This window comes from Littorina saxatilis, linkage group LG12 (genome assembly GCF_037325665.1).
Source record: "Littorina saxatilis isolate snail1 linkage group LG12, US_GU_Lsax_2.0, whole genome shotgun sequence".
In the NCBI taxonomy this organism is placed as follows: Eukaryota; Metazoa; Mollusca; class Gastropoda; order Littorinimorpha; family Littorinidae; genus Littorina; species Littorina saxatilis.
Window position 1 is genome coordinate 60,130,201 of NC_090256.1, and position 7,500 is coordinate 60,137,700.

At 42.8% G+C, this 7,500-nt stretch overlaps 1 long non-coding RNA gene across 1 annotated transcript in view; it reads right to left on the reverse strand.

Annotated features, from left to right (window-relative positions):
- The window catches only part of LOC138982424 (uncharacterized), a 6,688-nt gene extending 1,265 nt beyond the window's left edge, over nt 1-5,423 (reverse strand). Inside the window, exons 1-3 of the long non-coding RNA XR_011460865.1 lie at nt 5,269-5,423; nt 2,573-2,661; nt 898-992 (exon numbers count right to left, since the gene is read on the reverse strand). This is a non-coding gene — a long non-coding RNA (uncharacterized lncRNA). The remainder of the gene's footprint in view (nt 1-897; nt 993-2,572; nt 2,662-5,268) is intronic.
- Nucleotides 5,424-7,500: the final 2,077 nt, after the last annotated feature.

The window sequence follows — 7,500 nt, forward strand, 5'->3', positions numbered from 1 at the left end:
CAGTCAGATCTATCTAGCCAGCAAGCTAACTATCAATACATCTGGTTAGCTAGCCAACTAGCTAACGTACTAGCCAGCTATCCGTCTATCTATCTATCTATCTATCTATCTATCTATCTATTTATGTAAGTATCTGTCAGGATGAAACAAAGAGAAAAGCATATATTCACGTATCTGCAAGCAAATAAAGGACAGTCTCTAAAAGTGCTCTCAGTAATTTAGATAAATATTCACGAGAAATTCTAGCCGTTCTGCTTTGGCCGACAAGTGCGCAGGCACACATGCACGCACGCATGCCCCTCCCCCCCCCCCCCCCCCCCCCCCCCAACTCCACAGAAAATGCTTTCCTACTTAAAGAGCGTATTCATATTTGTTGAAAATAAATTGAAAGCAAAATTATTTAATATGACTATTTTCTACAGTAGGACATCTGTTAATTAAGATGTTATTGCGCATTGGGCTTACATGTAGACACGTTTGTGTACATTTGCATTCAAAAGAAATCTCACATAACAACAGAGGCGAGCGAGATATGTCAGCTGGGCTTCGTCCTATCCCCCCCTTTTGGCTATCCGTCTGTTTTCTTTTGTGCTACTGTTTATTTTATTTTATTTTGTTCTCAGCTAAAACCTTCTTTATTTCAATTTGGAACAATAACGTCCAGCAATAGTGTGCCGCAAGACAGTCTCTTGGCGTATCATATTACCGGAAGTCAAACAAAACTAATCGTATTAAACGCTTTTGAACATCTGCAATCACCACACCGACACCGATATAACTTTTATTTAAAAAAAATAAGTGACCTTTTTATGCAGGAAAGTATGCACTCACACGTTTAATTTCAGAAGACAAGCGCTTCAAACGGTGAGCTTTACGTTATTTTCGGAAAGGCGTGACCTTGCCCTTGACATCTGGGACCAGGTTGATCTGAAGCACTATGGGATACGTCTGCATGGGAGGATTGCCGGGAACGTTAGCTCCACTTCCGGGATCTATGAATAAGGGAAAAAATGAGGTTATTTTTCCTCCTGTTATGTGTGATTTCATTTGAGTTAATTTCAAGAAATGTTTGTGTAATCGCCCGTATTTGTGATATTAATTATGCCCTTTTTTCCGTATTTTTATTAGTCGTTTGTATTAATCTGATTAATACTCGAAGAAGTAAATCAGATTCAATTCATATCTCTCTGCAGTGTCTTTAGTTACAAAATAATCTAGTTTCATGACACTTAAGAGCACTAGTATAAACGTAAAAGAAACTACATCCCCCCCCCTCCCCAACCCCTACCAAAATTCCCTCCGTCAAAACGACAACCTCATCCACGTTGTCAGACGTTCACCTTTTTAAGGCCACAGTTCTTCAGATTTTCTGTACACAACGTCTGTAAAATTCCCTACATTTTACACTCTCAACTGAGGTGTTCCACGTTTGAACACACTTTCTGTAACCTGACTTGAACAAAAGTAACGCACATGGTAAACACCACTTTCTGTAACCAGACTTGAACAAAAGTAACGCACATGGTAAACACCACTTTCTGTAACCTGACTTGAACAAAAGTAACGCACATGGTAAACACCACTTTCTGTAACCTGACTTGAACAAAAGTAACGCACATGGTAAACACCACTTTCTGTAACCAGACTTGAACAAAAGTAACGCACATGGTAAACACCACTTTCTGTAACCTGACTTGAACAAAAGTAACGCACATGGTAAACACCACTTTCTGTAACCAGATTTGAACAAAAGTAACGCACATGGTAAACACCACTTTCTGTAACCTGACTTGAACAAAAGTAACGCACATGGTAAACACCACTTTCTGTAACCTGACTTGAACAAAAGTAACGCACATGGTAAACACCACTTTCTGTAACCTGACTTGAACAAAAGTAACGCACATGGTAAACACCACTTTCTGTAACCTGACTTGAACAAAAGTAACGCACATGGTAAACACCACTTTCTGTAACCAGACTTGAACAAAAGTAACGCACATGGTAAACACCACTTTCTGTAACCTGACTTGAACAAAAGTAACGCACATGGTAAACACCACTTTCTGTAACCTGACTTGAACAAAAGTAACGCACATGGTAAACACCACTTTCTGTAACCTGACTTGAACAAAAGTAACGCACATGGTATACACCACTTTCTGTAACCTGACTTAACAAAAGTAACGCACATGGTAAACACCACTTTCTGTAACCAGACTTGAACAAAAGTAACGCACATGGTAAACACCACTTTCTGTAACCTGACTTGAACAAAAGTAACGCACATGGTAAACACCACTTTCTGTAACCAGACTTGAACAAAAGTAACGCACATGGTAAACACCACTTTCTGTAACCAGATTTGAACAAAAGTAACGCACATGGTAAACACCACTTTCGATAGTAGAAATGTCTACTATGTAACACTGTGTTTAAAACTGGTTGCAGAAAGTGTGCTCAAAAGCGAAACATTTCAGTTTAGAGTGTAAGACTTCCTCGCTTTTAAAACCTGATTTTCTCAGATTTCTTAGGTCTTAGATTCCAGTCACAATGAATGTGTGGCACTGACCTGACAGAGCGGGAGCTGCTGAGCTGTGCGGACACAGACAGCAGAGCAGCAGAACAGCAACAGTGATCGTCAATGCTGTCTTCATCATTCTGAAAAGCGAGTAGATGTTTCTTGACAAAAAAATAACAGAACATGTGTTTGTATATCCTTTTTAAAATAAGCTACTCACAAAAAGTTAAGGATCACTTGCACACAAATTCATAACTTTCCAAATAAGAAAGCCAATGCGTTGGTATTTGGCAAACGTTTAATTCAATGCTTTAGTGATAAGGATACAACATTTCCTTCAATTTAGAGCAATCGTTTGGTCTGTACTTTTTATCAAAGTGTGTACGTATCGAAATTTAATTTCACAAAGTCGTTGAAATCACAAGACATGGCATTCAGATGCTCCCAAAAGTTCAGTAATGCGTGTAACCGCCCTGGCTGTTCTGGCACTCGACGCAGCGAGTCCTCATAGAGTTGACCAGGGTGGTGAAGATCCTCTGTGGAAGCGCCTGCCACTCAGCCTGCAGCATCCGGTAGAGGTGCTGGATATCCCTGGGAGGGGGGTGGTTGCTCCTCACTTTGCGATCCAACTCATCCCAGAGGTTCTCAATCGGGTTGAGATCGGGACTGCATGCTGGCCACTCCATTCTGTTGACTCCAGACTGCTGCAGGAAGTCGTTGACCACCCTTGCCCTGTGGGGGCGAGCGTTGTCATCCTGGTAGACAGCCTGCGGTCCCATCTGCTGCAGTGCAGGCACAGCCAGCGGTCGAAGGATCTCATCCCGGTATCGGAGGCCAGTCAGGTTACCCTGTACATGAAACAAGGGTGTTCTGTGGTGAAGGCTGAAGGCCCCCCAGACCATTACAGAACCTCCATCAAAGGCCACCTTTTCTTGGACAGTGGCGTCAATGTAGCGTTCCCCTTGGCGCCTCCAGACCCTCATTCGGTCGTCGTTGTGGTTCAGGGTGAAGCGTGATTCATCGCTGAACAGGACCTGGGACCATTGCTGACATGCCCACCTCACGTGACGTCTGCAGAAGGCGCGGCGTGCTGCCCTATGGGCTGGAGTTAAGCGTGGCCGCCCAGCTGGGCGACGAGAACGGAGGTTAAACCCTCGAAGGCGATTCCGTACGGTCTGCTGGCTGATGTTGGTGTTAGTAGCCACCCTCAGCTGCCTTCGAATAATGCTTGAAGAGGCTGTTCTTGTTTGCAAGGCTAGTCGTTCAATGAGACGATCTTCACGTGGAGTTGTCTTCTTTGGTCGCCCAGGTCTGCGTCTTTCCTGGACCCTCCCAGTGGCTGTGAAACGTTGAATCAGTCTGACAATGACCGAGATGGACACGTGAAGTCGCCTGGCCACTTCTCGCTTGGGGACACCATCTTGGAACCATGCAACAGCTCGTCCCCTCTCAAACTCGTTCAATTTTCGTCGTGGAGGCATTGTCAGATAATGCCTAATACTGGTGGTATGTCTTTTCAAAAAGCCAAGCAAGTGACAGCATCTCACACATAAACAGCAGTTCTTGCAGGTGCATAATGGTTTTTCCATGTGGCTTGTGCAATGCGTTCGGGCTGAACGGTCCAAAACAAGGTCCTTTTTCGCAAGTTTCCGCTTTTTCTTTTGCTACCAAGCTCAGTAGTAGAGAATCCAGTGCAATTTTCCCACTAACACAACATCGCCCACTTACAGCTGAACAAGAATTCATAACAATTTATTTTGACTGAGAAATAAATAACAGTAGCGAACTGATTTTATTGAGCACCTGTTTTCTCATAAGTGATCCTTAACTTTTTGTGAGTAGTGTTAGGGTTAGGGTTAGGGTTAGGGTTAGGGTTAGGGTTAGGGTTAGGGTTAGGTGTATTTACAAAAATCAAACAAGCCGTTAAGTTAAACCAAAAAACAAAACACACCCAAAAAAACGAGTAAATGGTAGCGGACCATGATCAGAGAAAGCCGGCTTAGAATGCTTTCCGTAGCAAGGCATTTTTTGCTCAAGTCATTTTTAAAGTTTATACCTCTATTGTTTTATATTTAAACTTGTTTTTGTTATGACTGTGCTCTGTCATCTGATATTCAGATGATGATTTGCATTTTCTTCTTGGTTTACTTTTATAACTGAGTGCCTATTAGAGAACCAAGGTTCATAAATGTTACTTTTCTGATTTTTAATGGTATATATATATATGTAACCGTGTGCCCCCCCCCCTCCCCCTTCTTCTCTCAAAACTCAAACAACCAAAACAAGATGACACAGGTTGAATTAAACAGATTCTTTAATTTTATATGATGTTGATGGGAATATGTGGAAAACGGGGGTTTACATTCAACAAAAACTTCTTCAATCTATTCTGATCCCTAACTCCTTCAAAAACATTTTTTTTAAACAGGAAAAAAAGCTCTAATCTGATCTAAAGCTCTAGTCTAGACCTCTACTCTAGAACCCAAATCTAAAACTTAGTCTAAAACCCAAATGAATTCATTCTGAGAAAGCTCAGTTAAAAGACAACAAAAACAAAAACAAAATAAACACACACACAAAATCAACAACGCATGTTCTGCAGAATAACCATAAACTGCGTTTCCAAAAAAGGAATGGTTCCATAATGATACCTTTTGAAAACCAACATTTCAACAATGAGGAAACACAACTTGAAAACTATATAATATTTGGAATGCTTTGCCTTTTTAAAACAAAAACAAACTCACCTGATCGAACAGTTGCACTAGTACTAATGCCGGAGGAAAGTTGACGTTACGGAGACTGCTGCTGCTGAAATTGCTGCGGCTGCTGCTAGTTCTGTCAGCGTTGTGAGGACAACGTTTATTTTGACCGGGGTTTAATGTGCGTAGGCAATGTGGATGACCGATGGCGACCGTCCATTTTGTCGTCACAGCTCCCTCATCATGCTGCAAGACCTGTTTTCTGCTGACCCTCCGTAGTCAAGGGAACTTATTGACGCTGTGTGTGTGGAGTTGAAGTGGGGGGGGGGGGGGCGGGGTGGTAGTGGTGATATTGTTGTTGTTTTGGGGGAGGGGTGGGGGGCTGGTAGTGGTGATATTGTTGTTGTTTTGGGGGAAGGGGTGGGGGGCTGGTAGTGGTGATATTGTTGTTGTTTTGGGGGGAGGTGTGGGGGGCTGGTAGTGGTGATATTGTTGTTGTTTTTGGGGGAGGGGTGGGAGGCAGGTAGTGGTGATATTGTTGTTGTTTTGGGGGGAGGGGTGGTTGGTGTAAAAGTGGGCGTGTGCGGTTGCATGTGTATGTGTCGGTTTGTCCGTGCCTCTCTTTTTCTGTCTGTCTGTCTGTCTCTCTCTCTCTCTCTCTCCCTCTCTCTCTCTCTCTCTCTCTCTCTCTCTCTCTCTCTCTCTCTCCCTCTCTCTCTCTCCCTCTCTCCCTCTCTCTCTCTCTCTCCCTCTCTCTTTCTTTCCCTCTATCTCCCCTCTCTTTCACTGTCATACCCGACGCAGATCACCGGCGGATTTGCGTCAGACCAGAACTGACCAGCCAACTTCATCGGTTCTTGTCCGAAACTTCGGGACCATACTGTGCATGCACTTTTTGTCAGAAGTGCATACGATAGGGGAGTAATTGATATGATTATATTTAGTCAAGTTTTGACTAAATATTTTAACATCGAGGGGGAATCGAAACGAGGGTCGTGGTGTATGTGCGTGTGTGTGTGCGTGTGTGTGTCTGTGTGTGTGTGTGTGTGTGTAGAGCGATTCAGACTAAACTACTGGACCGATCTTTATGAAATTTGACATGAGAGTTCCTGGGTATGAAATCCCCGAACGTTTTTTTCATTTTTTTGATAAATTTCTTTGATGACGTCATATCCGGCTTTTCGTGAAAGTTGAGGCGGCACTGTCACGCCCTCATTTTTCAACCAAATTGGTTGAAATTTTCGTCAAGTACTCTTCGACGAAGCCCGGGGTTCGGTATTGCATTTCAGCTTGGTGGCTTAAAAATTAATTAATGACTTTGGTCATTAAAAATCGGAAAATTGTAAAAAAAAATAAAAATTTATAAAACGATCCAAATTTACGTTTATCTTATTCTCCATCATTTGCTGATTCCAAAAACATATAAATATGTTATATTCGGATTAAAAACAAGCTCTGAAAATTAAATATATAAAAATTATTATCAAAATTTTTTTTTCGAAATCAATTTAAAAACACTTTCATCTTATTTCTTGTCGGTTCCTGATTCCAAAAATATATAGATATGATATGTTTGGATTAAAAACACGCTCAGAAAGTTAAAACGAAGAGAGGTACAGAAAAGCGTGCTATCCTTCTCAGCGCAACGAATACCCCGCTCTTCTTGTCAATTCCACGTGCACTGCCTTTGCCACGGGCGGTGGAGTGACGATGCTACGAGTATACGGTCTTGCTGCGTTGCGTTGCGTTCAGTTTCATTCTGTGAGTTCGACAGCTACTTGACTAAATATTGTATTTTCGCCTTACGCGACTTGTTTTGTTTTTGTCATTCTAATCCAGGGGCGGATCAGTTGCTTTGTAAGGTGGGGGGGGGCACTTTGAATCGAAAGTGAATGTGATGGGCGCGAAGCGCCCGAATTTGCTAGGGGGGTCCGGGGGCATGCCCCCCCGGAAATTTTTTTGGCCCAAAGAAGCAAAATGGTGCCATCTGGTGCCATTTAAACTTAGAAATGGTCATAGAATCAGCATAGAAAAATCTATTTTTTTTCTTCTTCTTTTTTTTCTTTTCGGGCGGCGGGGGGGGGGGGGGCACGTGCCCCCTGTGCCCCCCCCCCACGTCCGCCCCTGTAATCACCCTTGTTATATATTGCTACTTTGCCAGGCAATGTTTGTCCCCAAAATACTTGATGCATGCACTTCCTACTCTTTGTTTCTGATTTTGTTTGTTTGTTTGTTTGTTTGTCTGTCTGTCTGCCTGTCTGTCTGTCTGCCTGCCTG